The sequence below is a fragment of the Vicugna pacos genome, chromosome 23 (genome assembly GCF_048564905.1).
Source record: "Vicugna pacos chromosome 23, VicPac4, whole genome shotgun sequence".
NCBI classification, from domain to species: Eukaryota; Metazoa; Chordata; class Mammalia; order Artiodactyla; family Camelidae; genus Vicugna; species Vicugna pacos.
This window is the reverse complement of record NC_133009.1, coordinates 37,031,975-37,051,081: the sequence shown is the minus strand read 5'-3', so window position 1 is coordinate 37,051,081 and position 19,107 is coordinate 37,031,975. Positions and strand designations below refer to the sequence as shown.

At 52.6% G+C, this 19,107-nt stretch overlaps 1 long non-coding RNA gene across 2 annotated transcripts in view; it reads left to right on the top strand.

Moving 5' to 3' along the window:
- Positions 1-3,548: 3,548 nt before the first annotated feature.
- Positions 3,549-19,107, top strand: part of LOC140688812 (uncharacterized) — an 86,334-nt gene continuing 70,775 nt past the window's right edge. Inside the window, exon 1 of one of the 2 annotated variants that reach the window (XR_012063650.1) lies at positions 3,549-3,676. This is a non-coding gene — a long non-coding RNA (uncharacterized lncRNA). Of the gene's footprint in view, positions 3,677-12,512; positions 12,603-19,107 lie in introns of those variants that run through there. The other variant, XR_012063648.1, reaches the window with a different exon arrangement.

The following is a 19,107-nucleotide window of genomic DNA, read 5'->3' as shown; positions in this document are numbered from 1 at the left end:
GTGGAATAGAATCTGAGAAATATTGGCCAGCCTGTTTGGACTCATTTTTCACAGTCCAGTTTAAACTGTGAGGCTCCCTTGAAGCAGAAAATAATCTCCTGGGGTAAAACAGGAACAAAGTGTTTACAGTGTAAGTCTAGATTCTCTTGGATAATAAGTAACTGGCAGGGCCGTTAGTTGATCAGTTAATTAACTAATTGATTAGTATTTATGGGGCATCTGTTTTTTGCTTAGTGTTTCTGCCAGGCGTTTAGAGGAATATGAGACAAATTTAATGCATAATTTCTTAGCTATAGTCATGTTACCTTTTGTGCCTTAATGGGTGTGTAGGGGCAGAAAGTGTCCTACAGGGAGCCAAGGACAGGAAGGGGCATCTAAGGGCAATTTGTTAAGTTATTTTGGGGGGAGGTGAGGGGATTTATTAATTTACTTCAAAAAATTATTTTTTGAGGGGGGAGGTAATTGGGTTTATTTATTTGCTTTGTAACAGAGGTGCTGGGGATTGAACCTAGGGCCTTATGCGTGTTAGGCACTTGCTCTACCACTGAGCTGCACTCTCCCTTGCTTAGTGTTTTAATGTAAATACTTTTCTCGCACTTTCTGCAGAATCCCTGGTGGAAGAGCACTAAACGCAGCTCTTTTCATCGGGCTGCTCCTCACTTCCTGTTACATGGAGTGCTTGACATACCTGCAGCTCCTGTTAAGAATTGTTTTCATTGAGTAAAAACTGGTCCAGATGGACCACAGTTTGAGCAGCCCTGAGGCCGCAAGTTTGACTTTCTTGTTCTCAGAAACAGAACAAACATGACAAACATCATACCAGGTGATGTCTGTGGGCTTTTTCTCTGCCACAAGGACAGAAGGTGCAAAAAAGGCTTGTCCACCATGCAGACCTTCTGGCAGTGCCGAGTCTGTTGAGGTGCATGGCTGTCTTTTGGGGACACAGGTGGGGCTCAAGCAGTAGAATAGGTTTGGACCGGTGGCCCTTTCTCCTGGCGCATGGCATTCACTTCCAAGAACACTGCCGGAGGCTCCACCTAGGGCACGAGTTTTAAATAGTTCAGGTGTGTATTTATGGCTGAGGAGAGTCTGACTCACAAAGAAGGAACCTGCCACACTTCGGGCTGTAGTTCCCATGGGAGAAAAGGGATATTTCTGAAACCTCCTTATTCTGCGTAGTTTCAGGGTTTGACCCAGTGTCTGTTCCTATATATAATCTTCCAGTTTTATTGAGATATAATTGACATACAGCACTGTCTAAATTTAAGGCGTACAGCACAATGATTTGGCTGACATACATCATGAAATGATTATGACAGTGAGTTTAGAGAACATCCATCATCTCCTATAGATATGAAATTGAAGATGAGAACTCTGGATTTAGTCTCTTAACAACTTTTTTTATAACAATTACAGTGCTGTTAATCATATTTATCACAGTGCACATTTCATCCCTAGCACTTATAACTGGACGTTTGTACCTTTTGACCACCTTCATCGAAACCCCCTTGCCACACCCTGCTCCTCTCTGGCCATCACCTGTTTGTTCTCTGTACCTATAACTCTGTTTCTGTTTTGTTATATGTTTGTTCATTTGTTTTTTAGATTTCACATAAAAGTAAGATCATATAGTAATTGTCTTTCTGTGTCTGATTTATTTCACTAAGCATAATGCTGTCCAGGTCCATTCACATTGTCAAAATGGCAAGATTTATTTCATTCTTTTTTATGGCTGAGTAATAATCTATCATATTGAGAGATACACCACATCTTCTTTGTCAATTTATCTATTGATTGTTCACCTAGATATTTAAAGCATTTTTTTAACACTGTGGATTTATGAAATTCACAAAGAGCAATTAGGATCCGCTTCCTCTTCGTTCTCTAAAAAATATTCTGCTGCTGCATCTTGACTTATCACAGTTTTCTATGACCTGTTCCATATATTAGACTGTTTAAGTCATGTGTACCCCATGTCATCCTAGAAATAGAAGTTCCACAGTACATTAACAAGTCTTCCTGGATAAAGGTTCCACGTGAAAATTTGGGAAATACTGAACTCCACCAAGTTCAGCAGGTTTCTTGATGGTTAGCCTTAATGTGGTCTGTAAACATAGGAAGGGGCAAATGAGCAGGGTTTCCTAAGTGCGTTGGCCAAATTCCTTTCCACCAATGATCTTACAGGACTGGCACTGGAAGAACCACACTTCTGGAAAAATATGTTTATGGATTTGGTCATGTTTAAAAAGATTTTATCAGAGGACAAGTGGGAAAGGTGTACAGAGGAAAAGTGGACCTAGGGAAGGCAAAAGATGTAAAGAGGCCTGTTTTGAAGGGTAATTGGCATGAAAAGGTGCATCATTTTGGAAAACTTCTTTAAATTATACATCTTATCTTTTGTTCACCCCCAAATAACCTAAGACCAAAAAGGCAACAGGGAGGTCTAAGATAGTGAATGAAAATATTGCAAGAAAATGTATTTTTAGAAGGTGCATTTAGGATTACAAATTGGTGAAAGTGTAAAGAAGCATCTAACATAGCGCCCAGTCCCAGGCACAATTTAAAATAAGGATCTCTGTTCCTATATCTCAGTGCTTTGAAAACACTGCATTTCTACATACAGGCTGGGTGGCCTTTCATGTTTAATTTAACAACGGAAACCATGACGACAATAGCGTATGGATAGGAAGACCATCCTCCTGAATGAACAAACCAGGTCATCGTCAAGCAGTTTTATTTAACGGGAATCCGCGGGAGGTCCCTTAGAGAGAAACGGCCCTTCTCTTGTGGAAAAGACTGCCGGAAGGAAGCAACGGCCCGCTGCTGCGCACAGCGAGGGGAGCGAGCACGAAAACCGGCCGCGGGAGCCAGGCTCGTCCACACCTCCGCCCTGGCCCGGCTCCGGAGCAGCAGCCGCTTCCCCTCGCTCCCCGCTCTGCGGCTCCGCTGGAGGGGCCTGGGGGCTTATGGATAGACGTCCACAGTAGACGATCGAGTAAAAAACCCACCAAAACATGAACAGCAAGCGTGTCTAAACTGTAAGAATCCTTACTGATGGGGCTCCTAGTACAAGGGAGACTGAAGTTCTAACTTTGACTCCCTGCGGGCGGGGGGTCCTGCCTGGTGCGGAAGGTAGGCCCGTGGTGCTGGGAACCACCCTGGAGACCCACTTCCAGCACTTTTCTGGGCGCGGAGCCTGGGAGCCAGGGTGGACGTGCCGGTGGGTTCCAGAGCACCGGAGGCGGGAAGCCCCGACTTGCACTTCCTCCGGAGCGAGCATAACCTTTGTAACAGGTCGCACGATCAGGACAGTAATTCTTTGAGGGTGTAAATAAAAGTCACACCAAGACAGCAATGCCGACGGGCCCGGTGCCCCACGGCGCTCTGCGGGCCGCAGAAGCTCGGAAACGCGCGGGTTCATTTTCGGTTTCCCATTTGCAGGAGCTCGCTCCCCAGGGGCAGCCCCGCCGCCCGCGCGCCCGCCTGGCTCTGCGCTCCGGGCGCGCTCCCCGCGGGGCTGGCGGGAGCGCGCGGGGCGGGCGGGATGCCGTCGAACACGAGTAGTCTTAACCCCCGGTGGCTGAAGCGGCCTTACCCGCAGAGAGATGCGGTGGCAGCGGGCCCGCGGAGGAAACCACCCAGGACGTCCACGGGCCGCCGGCGAACGCGAGCCCAGGTACCCGTGCGCTCCCCGGGCCGGGCCTCGCGCGGCCTCAGTCCGGCGTGAACAAGGCCTCGGGAAAGTGCTGGGGGAAGGAGGCGTCGGGGGAAGGGGGCGCCCCGCGCTGTGAGCCTTCGGCGTCTCACAGAAAACCACGGGCGGCGCTGACCCCCGAGGGTCAGAAGGAGGGTGGCCCGCGACCCCGACCACAGCCGTCCCACTCTCTCCTTCTGAGGACTCCCCCACCCCCAACGTGCGGGGCCCGGGAGGTGGCGGCCGTGGGCTCGGCCCCGGGCTGTGGCCGTCGGGGCCTGCGAGCCGGGCCCCGAGCGAGCGCGTGGCGGCGGGGCTCGGCCCGGGTGCGCACGCAGCTCCGGGGCGCCGAATCGGGGCGGGGCCGCCTCGGGGGCGGGGCTCGTGGTGGCGGGGCCCGCTCCTCGCGCCGCCGCCGTGTCGCCCCGGAGCGCGTTCCACGGCCGCGCGGGCGGGAGGCGGAGGAGGGTCGGGCGCGGGTGGGCGGGGGGTCCAGGCCGAGCTCCGCCCGCTGACCCGTTAAGCCGCTGACCGGGGAGCCCGGCTGTCTCTGGCCGCGGCAGCCCGGTTTCTTTGCGGGAACGGAACGGGTCCCGGGCTACGAGGAGAGTGACGGGGCGACGCCGGGACCCCTCCCGCGGGCGGGCGCGGCGCGGCGCGGGGCGAGGGCAGAGGCCCGGCCCGTCCTCCCCGAGGAGCGCACCGGCCGCCCCGCACCCGGGTTCCCCCGCGCGGGGCTGACACCGCGTCCCCTTTCCCCGGATGGACGCAGACACGGCCCTGCCACGGCCCCGCCGGTGCACCGAGGACCGCGGGGCACTGGCTCCCCGCTCTCACGCTCCCCTCGGAGTGTGCTGGGAGCCGGCTGTCGCGCGCGCGCGCGTGTGTGTGGTGTGTGTAGACTAGTGACTGTGTGGTGAGTGTGATGTGTGTGTGATGGATGTGTAGTGTGATGTGTGGCGTGTGTGTGTAATGTGTGTGGTGTGTGTGGAGTGTGAGTGATGTGGGTATGAGATGAGTGTGATACGTGTGTGATGTGGGTGTGAGTGATGTGTGAGTGGTGTCGTGAGTATGTGTGTGGAGTGTGTGATAAGTGTGTAGTGAGTGTGGTGACTGTGGTGTGTGTGTGATGTGGGAGTGGTGAGTGGTGTTGGTGTGGAGAGTGTGATGGGTGTGAAGTGTGATATGTGTGTGGCATGTGTGTTATGTGTGTGGAGTGTGAGTGTAGTGAGTGTATGGTGAGGGTGATGTGTATGTGTGGTGTGTGTGTTATGAGTGTGATATGTGTGTGATGTGTGGTGTGGTGAGTATGATGTGTGTGATGCGTGTGGTGTGTATGGTGTGTGTGCTATGTGTGTGGCGTGTGTGTGTGATGCGTGTGTGGTGTGTGTGTGATGTGTGTGGTGAGTGTGATGTGGGTGGTGCGTATGATGTGGGTGTGTGTGGCGTGTGCAGGCCCGGTGGGCAGGGCAGCTGGTCGGTCGGTCGGTCGGAGGGTAGCGGTCTGTCTCGGGGCGGAGGGAAGGGGAGGCTGGCGGTGTTGGAGGTCCGGGCGGGAAGGAGAGGCGCCGCAGGGGTGTGGGGAGCTCCGTGGGGTCCGAGGGGGCTTTGGCCGCGCGGACTCCCCGAGGCGTGGATGGAGAGCGGGGCCTGGGACGGGGGACCTGGGCCAGGCTGCGGCGCTGGGCGGGGGAAGCGGGCCTGGCAGCCGCGCTGGGTCCGGGACCGACCGGCCGGCCGGGCCGGGACGCCGGAGGACCGAGCCCGGGTACTGAGCGCAGGGGCCTGCGGGGGGGCGCGGGCTCCCAGGCCTGCTGAGGGTTTTGTCAATCAGGAGCAGGATTATTAATGCTTTTGTTGGGCGTGTGCGAGGTGGGAGGTAGGGAGGCGGGGGCGGCCTGGGCGCTGCGGCGGGGACCACGGTTCCGAAGGGCACACCTGGGTGAGAGCCAGGTGTCCGGGCTGCCGCCGCCGTCCCGGGGTGAGGAGCAGGCTGGTGGGGGGACAGTGGGGGCACACTTGCCTTCTCATCGCTCCGGGCTTCCTGGGCCCTGGAACCTGTCCCCTCATAGAAACCTTGTTAGAAAACGTGTCCGTCTTCCAAAGTGGGCTCGTAAAGCCCGTTTAATCCAGTGTGCCACGTCGTATCATAGCACATGACGCCCATTAACCCACAGCATGTCATAGCATGCCACAGCACAATTGGTATGAAAATTGCTAAGGCCATGTCTGAGAATTTAATGTCTGTGGGAAAATTCATTGCAAATTCCAAGTAATCAGCTAGGAACACCATGGCCAGCTGGGACTCTGGTGCGACATGGTTACACTGTGTATCCAGGGAACGTTTACCTGGAGAATACCTGTCTGGTTACACATGACCAGATATCATTTGAGCTGGCAAATGAGAAAAGGAATTTCTTTGCTGTAGCTTGTCTTTTATGTTTTTTATGGTTTAGAATTCAAAACACAGCAAATGTTCTTCTGTTACGTTTATCCTCGTAACTGAGGAGAAAATGTACTGCACTGACAGCATTTGCCGTGAATATCACTGGCCTTTTAAACTGGCCCTAGGATTGTTTCCCTGTCCTGGGATTTTGAAATCAATGGTTAACAGTTACGAGAGGTCACTCTAGATACTTGTCTGGATGAAAACTGCAGAGACCTCAGGCATGGAATGTTTAAAACATGAATCCTGTTGAATAGATATGAAGTTTTATTTGTTACCTTATGTTGCCTTTGTGGTTGTCATCATGAGCAGCAGCAGCAGCAGCATCACACCTGAGATTTATTAAATGCTCACTGTGTGCCTAGCGCCACACTTTGAGAACCTCTACCTTAGAAAACCTGTTACATTTTGCACCAAAACTAGTTACTGCCAAGCAATGTTTGTTAGAACTGCAGTAGCCATCATCCAAGAGTTGTGGTCAGTCAACAAGCATAAAGCACCGTACACGTACCAGATTCTGTGCCAGATGCTGGAGGATCTGTTCTGATTAAAATGAATCCCTGTCAACATAGAGCTCAAGTCAGAAAGGCACATAATTAAACTAATAATTAAGCCAGTCATTCCAGGTATACAGAGGACTGTGTGGCGGAGTGCAGAGTGCTCTGCGGACATGTACTGGGGGACTGGTCCCTAGGGGAGGGTGTTCAGTGAGGGTTTGGAATCCAGACAAAATGGACAAGGTGGAGAAGCAGAGGCAGGGACACGACAGAAGTCAGATTGTTGGGGGTCTCAGAAGACCCCCCCACAAGGAGTTAGATCTTTAAGCCAAGAATGATCAGATTTACATTATATCATCAGACTTGTAAAACTTGTCAGTGGAGCAGAGAGACCAGATTGGAGGGGGCAGGGGCAGGGGGCTGGCTAGATGGTGTCTGCTGAGTCCAGGTGAGCTAGGCAAGGGCCCAGAAGAGGGTGATAGCTTTGGGCTCAGAAGGAGATAAGGTATAAGATACACCATATTAATGACATTGATCCTGGAAATGTGTATATTTCCTATAGTCATCTCTGAAATTTCAATAAGGCTTAGATTTGGCCATACTTCTTTTTTCTTTGAGGCACAAAAGACAGTGGCGTGTCTAACAACTGATGGCTCTTCTGTTAGGTGAAAGAGAAAAGTCTGCAGACTTGGGGTCCCAGAGGCTGAGGGGCTGAGGCGAAGTGGCCAGTTGAAGGGGCGGGTTGCTCTTCCAGTGAAGAAAAGGCACTTTGGCATAATTTAATTCTTAAAGTTTTTTTTTTAGTATGGCAAAGTCCAAGTTAGAAAAGTCATTATTTAATCTATACCAGGAGTTGAGCTGCCAATATTAAAGATTGTGAAGTAGGATATCTCGGTTTTAATCATTGATATTAGTTATAGGTTAATTGTTGATATTAAATGGTCTTTTGTTAATTTTACTAGCTCCTGTTTATTAATTGTTGCTGCTTTTATGTATAGACTTGACCCCTCAGTCTGCACGGCTCTCCCTTTCCTTAAGGCGGTATATTCGTGTTTCCTGCTGCCTTTAGTATTCCTTTCCGTCAGTTTTACTGCTTGTCTCTTGAGGACACAAGAACTTTCATTTCTATGTATCTGACCACTTGGTGATGCCAAATATTTGTCGTGTTGGTGTCTGGATGGCTCTGATGCTCTGCAAAGTCCTACCTTTCACGCCCACTTAGCAATCAAATTCAATATGATATTTGTCACAGAAAAGGAGTCAGTGCAGTTAAATACTGAGCAGCGTTAGTTGTCTGCCAGTTTCCCCAGCTTGGAGGGTGTTTTTCGCCCAAGAGCAACCAGCTTGCAGGTGATGGCATCAGTAGCCTGAATAGGAAGTTGGGACCCTGGGGGCCCAGCCTGTGGCGACACTGCCCACTGATGTCATTCTTTCTCCATCCTCCACGTAAACCTGACGGTGGTTCAGGTGCCTTACGCTGTGCTTCTGACCAAACAGTTCTCACTTAGTGGTTAGATGTTAAATTTCTAATGTTGCTTTGAAGATGATCATACTTATTTTTAAAAATATATGCAGTGTTTTTTTAAAACAGTTTCTGAGTGTTTTCCTTTGCTGCGGAATTGGTTTAACCACAGGCCTGGGAGGTTAACTGAGAACGACTGTGGGCATCTGTGAAAGTGGGTTCAGAGGATCCGTGACTCCTATTTTGAGGGGATCCTCGGATGATTCCCTTGTAATGTCACTTGCTTTTGGGAATCGGAACTTTGGAGTTGCTGCTGAGTTACTCCCAGACTTGTCCTGCTCAGGAGGTGAAGCACTCTGTGTGAATAAAGGGAACTAAACTCGGAGTAAACAGTCCAAGTGGAAAGGACTCATTCGTCTCCCTCGGCTGCAAATACAGCGAGCGGTGCCTGATCGAAGTAATCCAGGTCTACGGTTGGCGCTCTCTGGCTACTGGAGTAGAGAATCCAGAAATATTAAAAAGTAAAACAGGATGAGGGGGGATGGTATAGCTCGGTGGCAGAGCACATGCTTAGCATGCACAAGGTCCTGGGTTCAATCCCCAGTACCTACATTAAAATAAATAAGTAAATAAACCTAATTACCTCCCCGCAAACAAAAATAACAACAAAACAAACAAACAAAATAAAACAAGATGAGCTCCTGATAGTGGTGACCGCACGGATGGGCCCCCTCCAGCACGGCTCCGGTGCCTGCAGTCGTCAGTAACAATTCAGCAAATCCTGTCTGGGATTGTGTGCGCACCAGGGTATGTTGTTAGGGGGAAGAGCCGAGATGGATTTATTTAGAATGCAAGGAGTCGTTTTATTCGTCAGATGATCATGTTTATCTCATGAAACAAAACGGAGGCTGGTTAGTCCCTCGCTGCACCTGGGAGGATTACAACACTGTCACTCTTTTTATTTTTAGCTTTAAAACAGACTGTTACTGCACCAGCGCTCTTCCTATGCTGTGACGGGAGGGATGGACACCTGGGGAGTGAGCCCTCCTGAGATTGTGCCTCTGGCACCTGCTTTTAGGGTCTAGGAGAATGAGAGCTTTTTAACCAGGGGCACATGACGCAGCTTTCTGATTGCGAACATTAATAATTATAAACACCTGAGATTTTTATTGACTAATTTAAAAGTATCTAAGTACCTGGGTACTGCCTTTATCCTGAGAACACTGTTTCTCCAGAATACTTATCTCATTGTTGGTGATTCATGTTTATTGTTAACTAAGTAATAAAAAATTAAAAGCATTTTTATAATAATGAATACATTATTTTTAATGAATGTACAAAAGGGCTGATGTTTTCGCTAGACAGAGAATTAGGGCTTGGGGCACTGGTGGGAAAAAAATGGTCCCTGGTCAGCTGAAGCCAGGCTACCGGGGATTCTGCTTCATCTCTGTTGCAGGCTTCTTGGTACCACCCTCCAATGAGCCTCTCGTTACCACTGGTCTAGCCTCGGGTTCCATCGATCAAAGAACAGCTGTTAAGCGTGCAAAGCACCTTTGGTGGGTGAACAAAGCCTTTGTACAGAAGGATCTTCATGCAAATGGGACTAGGTCGCTGTTCAAAGCCCAGACAGGGACAAAGAAGGGCTCTGCTACAAAAATGGTGCCTCTGAGTGATGGAGAGAAGCTCCTCCCTGCCCCCGACACACACAGCCCCTCAGGCGCAGACTGTGCCCCGGTTTCGACCCTGAGCCCGGTCCTCTGGGCTGACCCGGCTCCCATCAGGTGGCCCCACAGGCCTTCCTCCTGCCCACCTGCACTGTGCAGCTCAGACGCAGGAAGATTCAAGTGGATGAACTGTTTCACAATCAGGGCTCACCAAGAACGGGGGGCAGAGAAGAACGGGTTGCAAGTTGATCATTTTTCTGGGGAAACAAACATGTGGCTGCAGCAGAACTTACATGAGAAAGCTTAGAATAATTAGGCGAAATAATGTCAAAGCTTCGAATAATTAAAATGCCTTTTCCCAGAAATTAGGTGGAATCCAAAAGTCCACTTGATGTTTGAAATCACATTCTTTTTTTTTTAATTCTTATTTTTTGTTGAAGTGTGGTTGATTTACAATGTTAGTTTCAGGTGTACAGCAAAGCAATTCAGTTATACATGTACAAACATATATTATTTTCAGATTCTTTTCCATTACAGCTCATTGACATCACATTCTTGACATTAGTGGGGTGTAAAGTTGTTTTCAATGAAGTATCTAGCATGTTTAGTGCATGCACTCTGCCGTCAGAATCAACCCCCTCATTTCTTGTATATTGTTTGAGTTCATTCATTTACTTTATTTATTTAGGAACTGGACTTGGACCTTATCTAGTTTCTTTCTCTCTTGGGAAAGTAGTAAGTTTTCATTTCCATTATCTCATTAAAATTACGTTATTAAATGTATATGACATAAAAGTCATATATTTGTTAAGCAAAATAAAGGATTGAGAAATGATACGGTATAACAAAAAAGACTAGTATTTCTAATTAGAAGTTGGCCATTCTGTAACTGAGTAACCACTTTGTACCTCAAATCTTCTTAGCTAGAAAAGGAGGGATTTGCAAAGGTTTAAGACTGTCTTATGGACAAAAGGTTTTCCAGTGAATTTTACTTTTATGTAGCGACCCGCCCCTTCCTTCCCTGTGTTCCCATGTAAGTGTGGTGTGTGATTTCACTCTGGCCAGTGGGATGTCAACAGAAATCTGTTGAAGACACTCCTCCCCCTTCTCTGTCCCTTCCTTCATCCTGCTCCTCCCGCTGCCATCCTGGAGCGTGAGGATGGGGAGAGGGCCACATCCTAGACGTGCCTCGGGGGGTTCGGAGGAACCAGGTCGTGAGGGCTTCCTGGAGGTGCGCTTCCGCACTGGCCTTGGCTGCCACCTCTGGGCTTCTACATGAAAACAGATTCAGCTTTTCTTAAGCCTTCTGTTTTGCCTCTGTTATCATCCTTTATTTATGCACCATCCTGGTCCCCGTGTGTGTGTCGTTTACTCCCGCTGGCCCCTGGGCGTGAGGGGTGCTGTCTCACCGCTGGCCCAGCCCCGGCACAGCGGCTGCCTTACACTAGGGGGCGCCATACACGATAGATGGTGGTTGAATGAGCCCACGACAGAGCAGGTGAGTTACACCTGCGGCAGCAGCGAAGTCTCTAAGTTTGTTCTAAGGTTTCGGGATGAAGACAGCCCATGGAGCCAGGCCCTGGGTGACAGCACTGTAACACGAGGAAGAAACCCAGCTCTGTGGTTGTCACCCACTGGAGTTCCGAGTCAAGTGGGACTTGCCTGCCTGGAGGAATGAGTGGCTGGGGGCATCCCAGGCAGAGACGAGCCCCTGAGTGGGGGAGGGGGCCCTCTCAGCACAGCAGGTTCTAGAATAGCAGAGTCTAGTTCCAAGCTTCTCTGCCTGTTCCGTGAATTTGGGGTTGGAAGTGTTCCAGAATTTGCATCTGTGTCTCACCCCCGGAGTTTGGCCAGCGTGTCCTGGACACGGAAGGGACAGGACTGGAGGGGAGCCCGGAGGTGCTGAGTGTCCACGTGCCGGCGTGGTGCTGAGAGCTGTCCACGCTCCACTGTCACTCACAGCCCTGTGGCTACATCATCGCTCTTCCCCAGTTTCACCTGGAAAATGTTAAACTTCTACTTGATTCACAAGCTACCTCGATCCCTCCCCCTTCCTTAGTAAACAGGGGAGCCATTTACCGGTTGACTCTAGAAATAATTTTCGATCGAGTCTCTCATTTTGCACAATACAAACCTTCCCCCATTTTACTGGTTACTGAACCAGCAACAGACACTTCCGGAGCGTTTCGGGTGGTAGAAGTTCCGATTCTAAAGGAGAACGTAAGAGTCGCTCCCTAGGGCCTGAACAATGCAGGGACAGCTGGAGCCCGGGGAGCCAGGAGTGGCCTTAAAAGGCTGCGTGGGTCAAGGGGGGCAGCGCCTGGCTGACCACGTCTTGTCAGGCGCGCGGTGCTCAGGCGTGCGATTGTTGAAATCTATTTTATCTTGTTATAAATCCTTTATGATGCAATTGGAACATTCTGTATGTTTCTGCACTTACGTATTTAGGTAGGTTATTTAACCCATGAGTTACATTTCAGATGGTTATGGGGGGACTGAAAATATTTGAGAGGTTAGGTTCAATATGGCTGAGAATCACTGGGGAAAAAAATGAAAGGGTATCTTTTGATAAGCGCATGGCTTGTCCATAGACAGAAAGAAGGGAGTGACTTTTATGGGGCCTTCTCTGTGCCGGCGCTGTTCTGAGCGTTTTACATGTATTAACTCATTTATGTGTCACAACAGCCCTATGGAGCGGGTTCTAGAATTACCCATGTTACACAGGTGAGAAAATTGAGGCACAGAGAAACTGAGTGACTTGTCGAAGGTTACAGTTAAGTGACAGAGTTAAGATGTCTTGGGGGATTATCCTGTCCCAGTTATTTCAAGGAGCTGTTACGTAAGTTAACCTGTTTTATTCTCATAAATCCTATGAGGTGGGCACTGTTATGTCCCCATCATACAAATAAGAAAAAAAACTGAGGCACAGTGCGATCAAGCAGTTTGCCGAAAGTCATGCCGTCTTGGCAGGGCTGGCTTCACACTCAGGCTCCTGGCCCTGGAGCCTGCTCTGAGCCGCCTCCCCGCTGGGCCTCTGGCAGAGGACGCTCTGCTTTGCGGGTTTGGCCATCAAGCTGCCCTCGCTGAAAACAACCTCTGGATAGATATCCAAGGAGATAGCACAAGAAAGCTTTATTTTCTTCCTTTCTGTTTTCGTTCTTCTTTTTTTCTAAAATATTGTTGCAGCCAGCTATTTTTGGAGTTTCTAGAATGTCTGGGCATTTGCCACTGTAGGAGCTGTAGCAGCAGCTTCAGTGGCCCCGTGGTGAGCTCTTACAGTGAAGGTCAGAGAGAGCTGGGACGTGGGGACACGGGTCCCACGAGAACCTTGCGGGCTGGGGACCCGGCAGGCACACGCAGGCGGCCCGGGGCAGGAGGCACAGAGTGTGGTGAGTGAGGGTCGGGGTGCGCTGCTGTTCTTGGCCAGCTCCTCCTCCCTGTTGTCATCAGTGGTGCCCAAATCCAAGTCCAGGGGCCCCACGACGTTGGCCGGACTCTCTGAGATGTGCCCCTGACACGGCAGAAAGGAGACCTGGAAGCTCCTGCTGCTAGTCTTGAACCTGTAGACGTCCTCCTCCCACCTCTCCCTTCTGCTCTGTGTCTGAAGCCTCTGGAGAGGGATCCCTGACCCGTCGTCCTGCACACCCCCGCCCCCTCCAGCCCACCCCTCACCCTCTGCAGGATGGAGCTGGGCAGAGCAAGTGAGAGCATCAGGTGAGAAGGTCCCCAGTTTCCCTTCCTGCCACAGACACGTGTGTCATCCACTCCTGCATCTCCGTTTCCCCGTCGCTGGGAAGGCCGTGGCCCTGGCCCCTTCCCAGAGCATCGCTCCTTCCAGCCCGCAGTGTGCTTGTTACCGTGGTGACAGGCAAGCCGCAGCCCGAGTGCTCACACGGCCTCCTTTCTCTTCCAAGGCCCTGGGCTTGCTGGTTTGGCTCCAGACCGCAGACCTGGTTCAGGTCTGAGTCACCGCCCGCCTTTGAGGCCCCTGGTGGCGAGGGCTCTGCTCTCTGGGCCTCTGTGCTCGGGGCAGGGGGGACACGGGACCCGCCGGGCCTCTCGAGGCCTCTGCGGGGCTGGTGGGTGGTCAGGTATGCACATCCCACCGGTCAAAGCGAATCTCAGCCCGAGGTCGCGGGCAGGAGGCTCTCCACCTCCGGGCGCCCTTGCTGAGCAGGGGTGCCCCTCCCGCCGCCCTCCTCCGCGTCCCGGCCCAGGTGAGGCTCCTTCTCTTCACTCTCTGTCTCTGCTGCGAACCGGCCCGTCTCTTGCCGGGCCCTCCTGCCCCACAGCCACACGACACGTTCCTTGCCTTCAGGGAGAAACATTCCTTTCTCCTCGTTCCGCCCGCTGCCGGCTCCTCTTCACCTTCCCACAGAGCCTGTCTGTCCCCTCCCCGCCCCTGTCCGCAGCCCCTGCGTCTCCCGGCCCCACCCCGGTCCTCCACGCCCGGACCCCGTGGAGCTCGGCGTTGCTGAAGTCCCAGGCCTCCCAGCTCGCAGCCCAGAGCTGCCTCCTTGTTCTGCTTCGCTTTGTCGGCGCACTTTCCGTGGCCTATTCCTCCTCCTTGGCCTTTCCACGCCTTGGATCCCACAGAACTACTGTCTGCCGGCTCCCCCGTCCCCTGCCGGCTCCGCAGCGTCTGCGTCCCAGACCCTCCAGCCCTTTAGTCTCTCCTTTGCCCGCACTTGTACTGTCCTGTGCGTGCTGCACGGAGAGAGAACGCACATCCTGACCTCCAGCCAGCAGGGTTCCCGGTGATGGCGGACCTGCGACGCCGCGTGGTCACGGCTGCGGCGGGCGCCGTGAAGGACCTTCCTCAGTGGGGGCTCAGCAGACGTCTGCCGGAAAGCGGTGTCACCTGAGCCAGCTGTTGAGAGGCCCAGGCTTGGAGACCAGGGGCGGCGTTCCGGGAAGCGCAGACGGCACTGCCCGTGGCCCAGAAGCGGCCTCGCCGCCCCGAGGCTCTCCCCAGCGCGCCACCCCCATCTGCACTCCGCCTGCTGTTTCCTCCTCGGCTGTCCCGCCTGGGCCGCTCCCCTGGACGGGGCTTTCTGAGGGCCTGCTGTGTGTCTGGCTGAGCGGCCAGTGGTACCTCAGACTCGATCCTGAATTCCTCTTCTAAGCCTCGGCCTTGCTGTCCCTCCCCGCACGACGCCATCACCACCTGTCCGCCAAGGCAGAGCCGGGCGGACCCCCGGGTGCGCCCTGCCCCCCTCCTGCCGCAGCCTCCCCGCCGCCACGTGGCCGCGCGGCCCAGCACAGCCTGCGGGTCCTGCTCCTAAGCGCGCTCAGCTCTGTCCGCTGCCCAGACTCCTTGCTGGCACGAGGTGCTGGTACCTTGCGGTAACTTGGCCTCCTTCGCCCTTTTTGTCTGTTTGCTTTAAATTTGGGAGTTACTTCGTTTTTTCTTTAGTTGCAGTCTAGGCGGCTTACAGTGTTGGTCAGTTTCTGGTGTCCGGCGTAACGTGACCCTCTGCTGTCTTTGTCCAGCACCGATCAGCTCGGGGCTCCTGGGAGCTACACCATGTCCACAGTTGCTCTGTCCCGGCGGCCAAAAGGCGGAGGCGCCCAGGTGCCCACCAGCGCCGGCGGGGTAAAGAAACCGTTCATCGCAGCTCGGCTGCGAGAAGGAGGGAGCCGGCGACTCGAGCGACAGCACGAGCTCGAGCACGGCGTGCCGAGGGGAGCGGCCGGACGCCAGACGCCCCGCCGCCTGCGGCCGCTGCAGGGCTCGTGCAGACGGGGCCGCGGCGGAGGGCGGGGTGGCTGCGTGACCGCCGCGGGTGTTACCGGGGGTGATGAAAATGTGGAACCGGGCGGAGGGCGTGGCTCACAGCGCTGTGCCTGTGCTGAATGCCACTGAACTGTTCACTTCAAAACGGTTCATTTTAGGTCCTGTGGAGAAGAAAGCCAACCTTATCATGACCTTCAAGAAAGAAGCGCCCTCCCTGAGCCTGCCCCCCCCCCCCCCAGGCCGGCCTCTCCCCGTCCCAGCGGGGTCCTGCCTCCGCTCTTCTCCATCGCCCCCTGGTGGCCGCCGTCCACACTCCACGCACCTTTTTTTCCTTAAAACAATTTTTTAAAAATACCTTTATCGGGGTGTAATTCCTGCACAGTAAACTACACGTATTTCAGATGTGTAATTTGATGAGTTTTGATAGATGTACACACCCATGAAGCCACCACCGCGATCAGAATAGCTAACATTTCCGTCACTCCCCGAGTGCAAAGTTCGAATTCCCAATTTATCCCTTCCCACCCCCTTCACCCGCTGGTAACCGTAAGTTCGTTCTCCATGCCAGGCACCCTCCTGCTGCTGAGACTTTATAAAGCCATTTTCTCTGAGCCCTCTCCCCTTGCCCCCCCCCCCTTTGGTGGGAAAGTCAGAAGACTGCTGAACGTAGCGAAACGCAGGGAACCCAGAATTTCTGGAGTGGAAAAGACCTGGGTTCCACTTCCGGTCCTGACACTGACTTGTGACTCGGAGTGCAAGCTGATCAACCTCCTTGAGCCTGGTTTTCCTAACCCTGCACCACCTTCAACACGTGTGACGTCTGTGATCAGGACCGGGAGGACTCAAGGCTGCTGGGCCAGCGCGCGCCCCCGGCAGGCTCGAACGCTGGCCGGCAGGAGGGCTGGTGGTCCTGCCCGTCCTTCAAGGCCCGGGCGTCAGGGTCGCCGCCTCTTCCGTGTTCAGCTCGCTGAGCAGCTCGCGTCCGCCCGCCTCGCACCGCTTGTCCTGCTCTTTCCCGGGGCTGCGAGCTCTTCAAGTTGGAGGTTCTCTGTTTGTCGGAGGGTTTGCATTTCTTGTGACCCTGCAGCCTAAGGGCTCCCCTGTCTCTCCCCCCAGCTCCTCCTTCTTAGGAACCTGAGCTGGATGGGTGGCCTGCCTGGTGGAGTGGAGGGAGCTGGCAGTGCCCTGTGCGTCTGGGCACGTGCATCTCTGGGCTGGGTCTCAGCACAGCGGTCTGAGCCCAGCAGGTGCTGGGTCCTGGTTCTCTTAAAAATCTAGTGATCTCAGCACCTCTGTTCCAACTGTGGATCCCGGGAGAGAAAATTATGCGAACACTTAGCCCTCCTCTCCTGCCCAGCCTGCTGTGTGACCATTTCATCCTCTCCTTCAGGGCTTTTCTGTGTCCATGGCCGGGCATCCTGGTGGACTGCAACCGAGGGTGTCTATGTTCCTTACACACGGGGACCGCAGCACGTGGCCAGCTCGGACCCACGTGCTTGGGAAGAGAGAGCCCCATGCTGGGCGGGAGCCCTGGGATGGTCCTAGGACCCCAGCAGGATTCTGCTCACATCCACACATTCACTTTACGCTTCCCCTGTGCTCGGTGTCCAGCATTTCCGTCCCATGTCACCGCCCCTCCATGTCGTCTCCTGGCGAATTAGGACTGCCTCTTGCCTGACCCAGGAAAACTCTGAGTTCAGCCCCTAATCGTGCTGTTCCTGTCACCACTGGCGTCTTCTCACAAAAGCTCTATAAATTTGGTAGACTTTCAAAGCTTCTTAGGACATTAATGCAAACCCATTCATTTTTGTTGTCCAGGATGCTAGTTTTCAGTGTTCTCAGGCTCCTTGGATGAAACTGTCATTTGAAAATCTTGTGATGCTCTGTGCGCCTCCCGCCACCACCCCTGACGGTACCCATGAGTCCTTTTCCGAAAAATGAGAAGTCAGTCTGGGCTGAAACTCAGCAGGGGGAGAGGGGAGGCCGGGGCACTGGAGCAGGTACATGCGGCTTCGAACCACATCCGTACCGCGGCCCCCGCCACGCCACCACCCAGCACGAGGGATGCACTTCATCAGCCTCTCGAGCCCTCGGTCTCCTCGCTGGTCAGTGGACGAAATGCCACATCTAAGTTTTGTGTTGAGCACCAAGTAAGACTTTTCTAAAGTGCTGGCACAGAGCAGATCTCAACAAACATGAGGCTCCGCTGCCCCTTGTCATCTCCACTTTCTCTCCAGGCCCTGGGTCATATCGATTGTCCAGAATCAAATTTGCTGAGAGTTTGAAAAAGCTGATATTCTTTTCTTTTCTATTTGGCACTCTATTTTTAAGCACCTTAACCGTTCCTCAGTATTTTAAAATAATTGTACGCCTTGTGCTGCTACGATGTTAAATCAGCTAGAGGGTGACCGTTGCAGGGAAACGGCTCACTGTGGAGTGCTGTGTACCAGGTAGAATCCACAGATCAGGCCTGCAAATCATAACATTGGTAGATCTGATGGAGATAGCGCATGGTGAAGAAAGTAAGGAAGAAAGTGTGGTATATAACCTAATACCATTACATCAGTGAAAAAATGCTCACAGGTTCCTAGGACCTTCTCCTACAGCAATATAAGCCCCAGCATGTGTGGGTTCATGTACACAGGTCCTTACGCAGCTTTGTTGTGGTGGTAAACACTGAGCCCAGCCTGCACGCTCCTTGGTAAGGGAATCGCTGAATGAACAGTCGAGTGGTCCTACCAAGGAATATTATGCAGTGATGAAAAGGAATGCATGAGAGCTGCATCCACTGACCTAGAAGGATGACCATGAACTAATCCTGAGTGAGAAAAGCAAGCAGCAAAGATATGACTAATGAATCCAGTTTCATTAAGCCAGACCACACACACAGTCACACCCCCCACACCAGACACACACACATTCACACACCCTCACACACCCACACTCACAGACACACACACTCACACACTCATGCACACTTACATACACACCCACACTCACATGCACACACAACACACTCACACACACCCCACACACTCACACACACACAACACACATTCACACACGTCTATACGTATCTACTAGTTTAAAGGAGTGAATGACCTGGAGACGTGGAGTGACGGGGCCCTGCCTGTGGTGTTAGCAGCGATCACCTGCTGGGGGTGCAGGGAGCTAAGAAAAAAGACCATCGAAGACTAGGAAGAAAACCCCATGATTTCCATGTTTAATAAAAAGTTAGACCGCAGAGGTCCTAGCTCTGATGTCACTTGGAGTGTGCAGACAATGAAAAGCAAATGAACGAGGACTGGGTTGTAACATGAGGAGATACCGCGTAAGGGGGTTCTGAACAAAAAGAGAAGTATTTGGACGCAAACGGCAATATGCCAGTGTCCAAACAAACCAAGCAAACGTTCAGCACCTTCGCTGGCTGCGCTGGGTGGGTGGGGAGGCGGGCAGCTGTATGGACCGGTCCATGAATTGAGGCGTCTGATGAACTCTGCAGCCTGCACCCAAGGTTAAAGTTCAAGTGATGACTTTCCCCGCAAGTAGCTATGAAAGGGGCAGCTGTGGTAGAGCGGACACGTGGCACCACAGGTCCAGGCTTTGG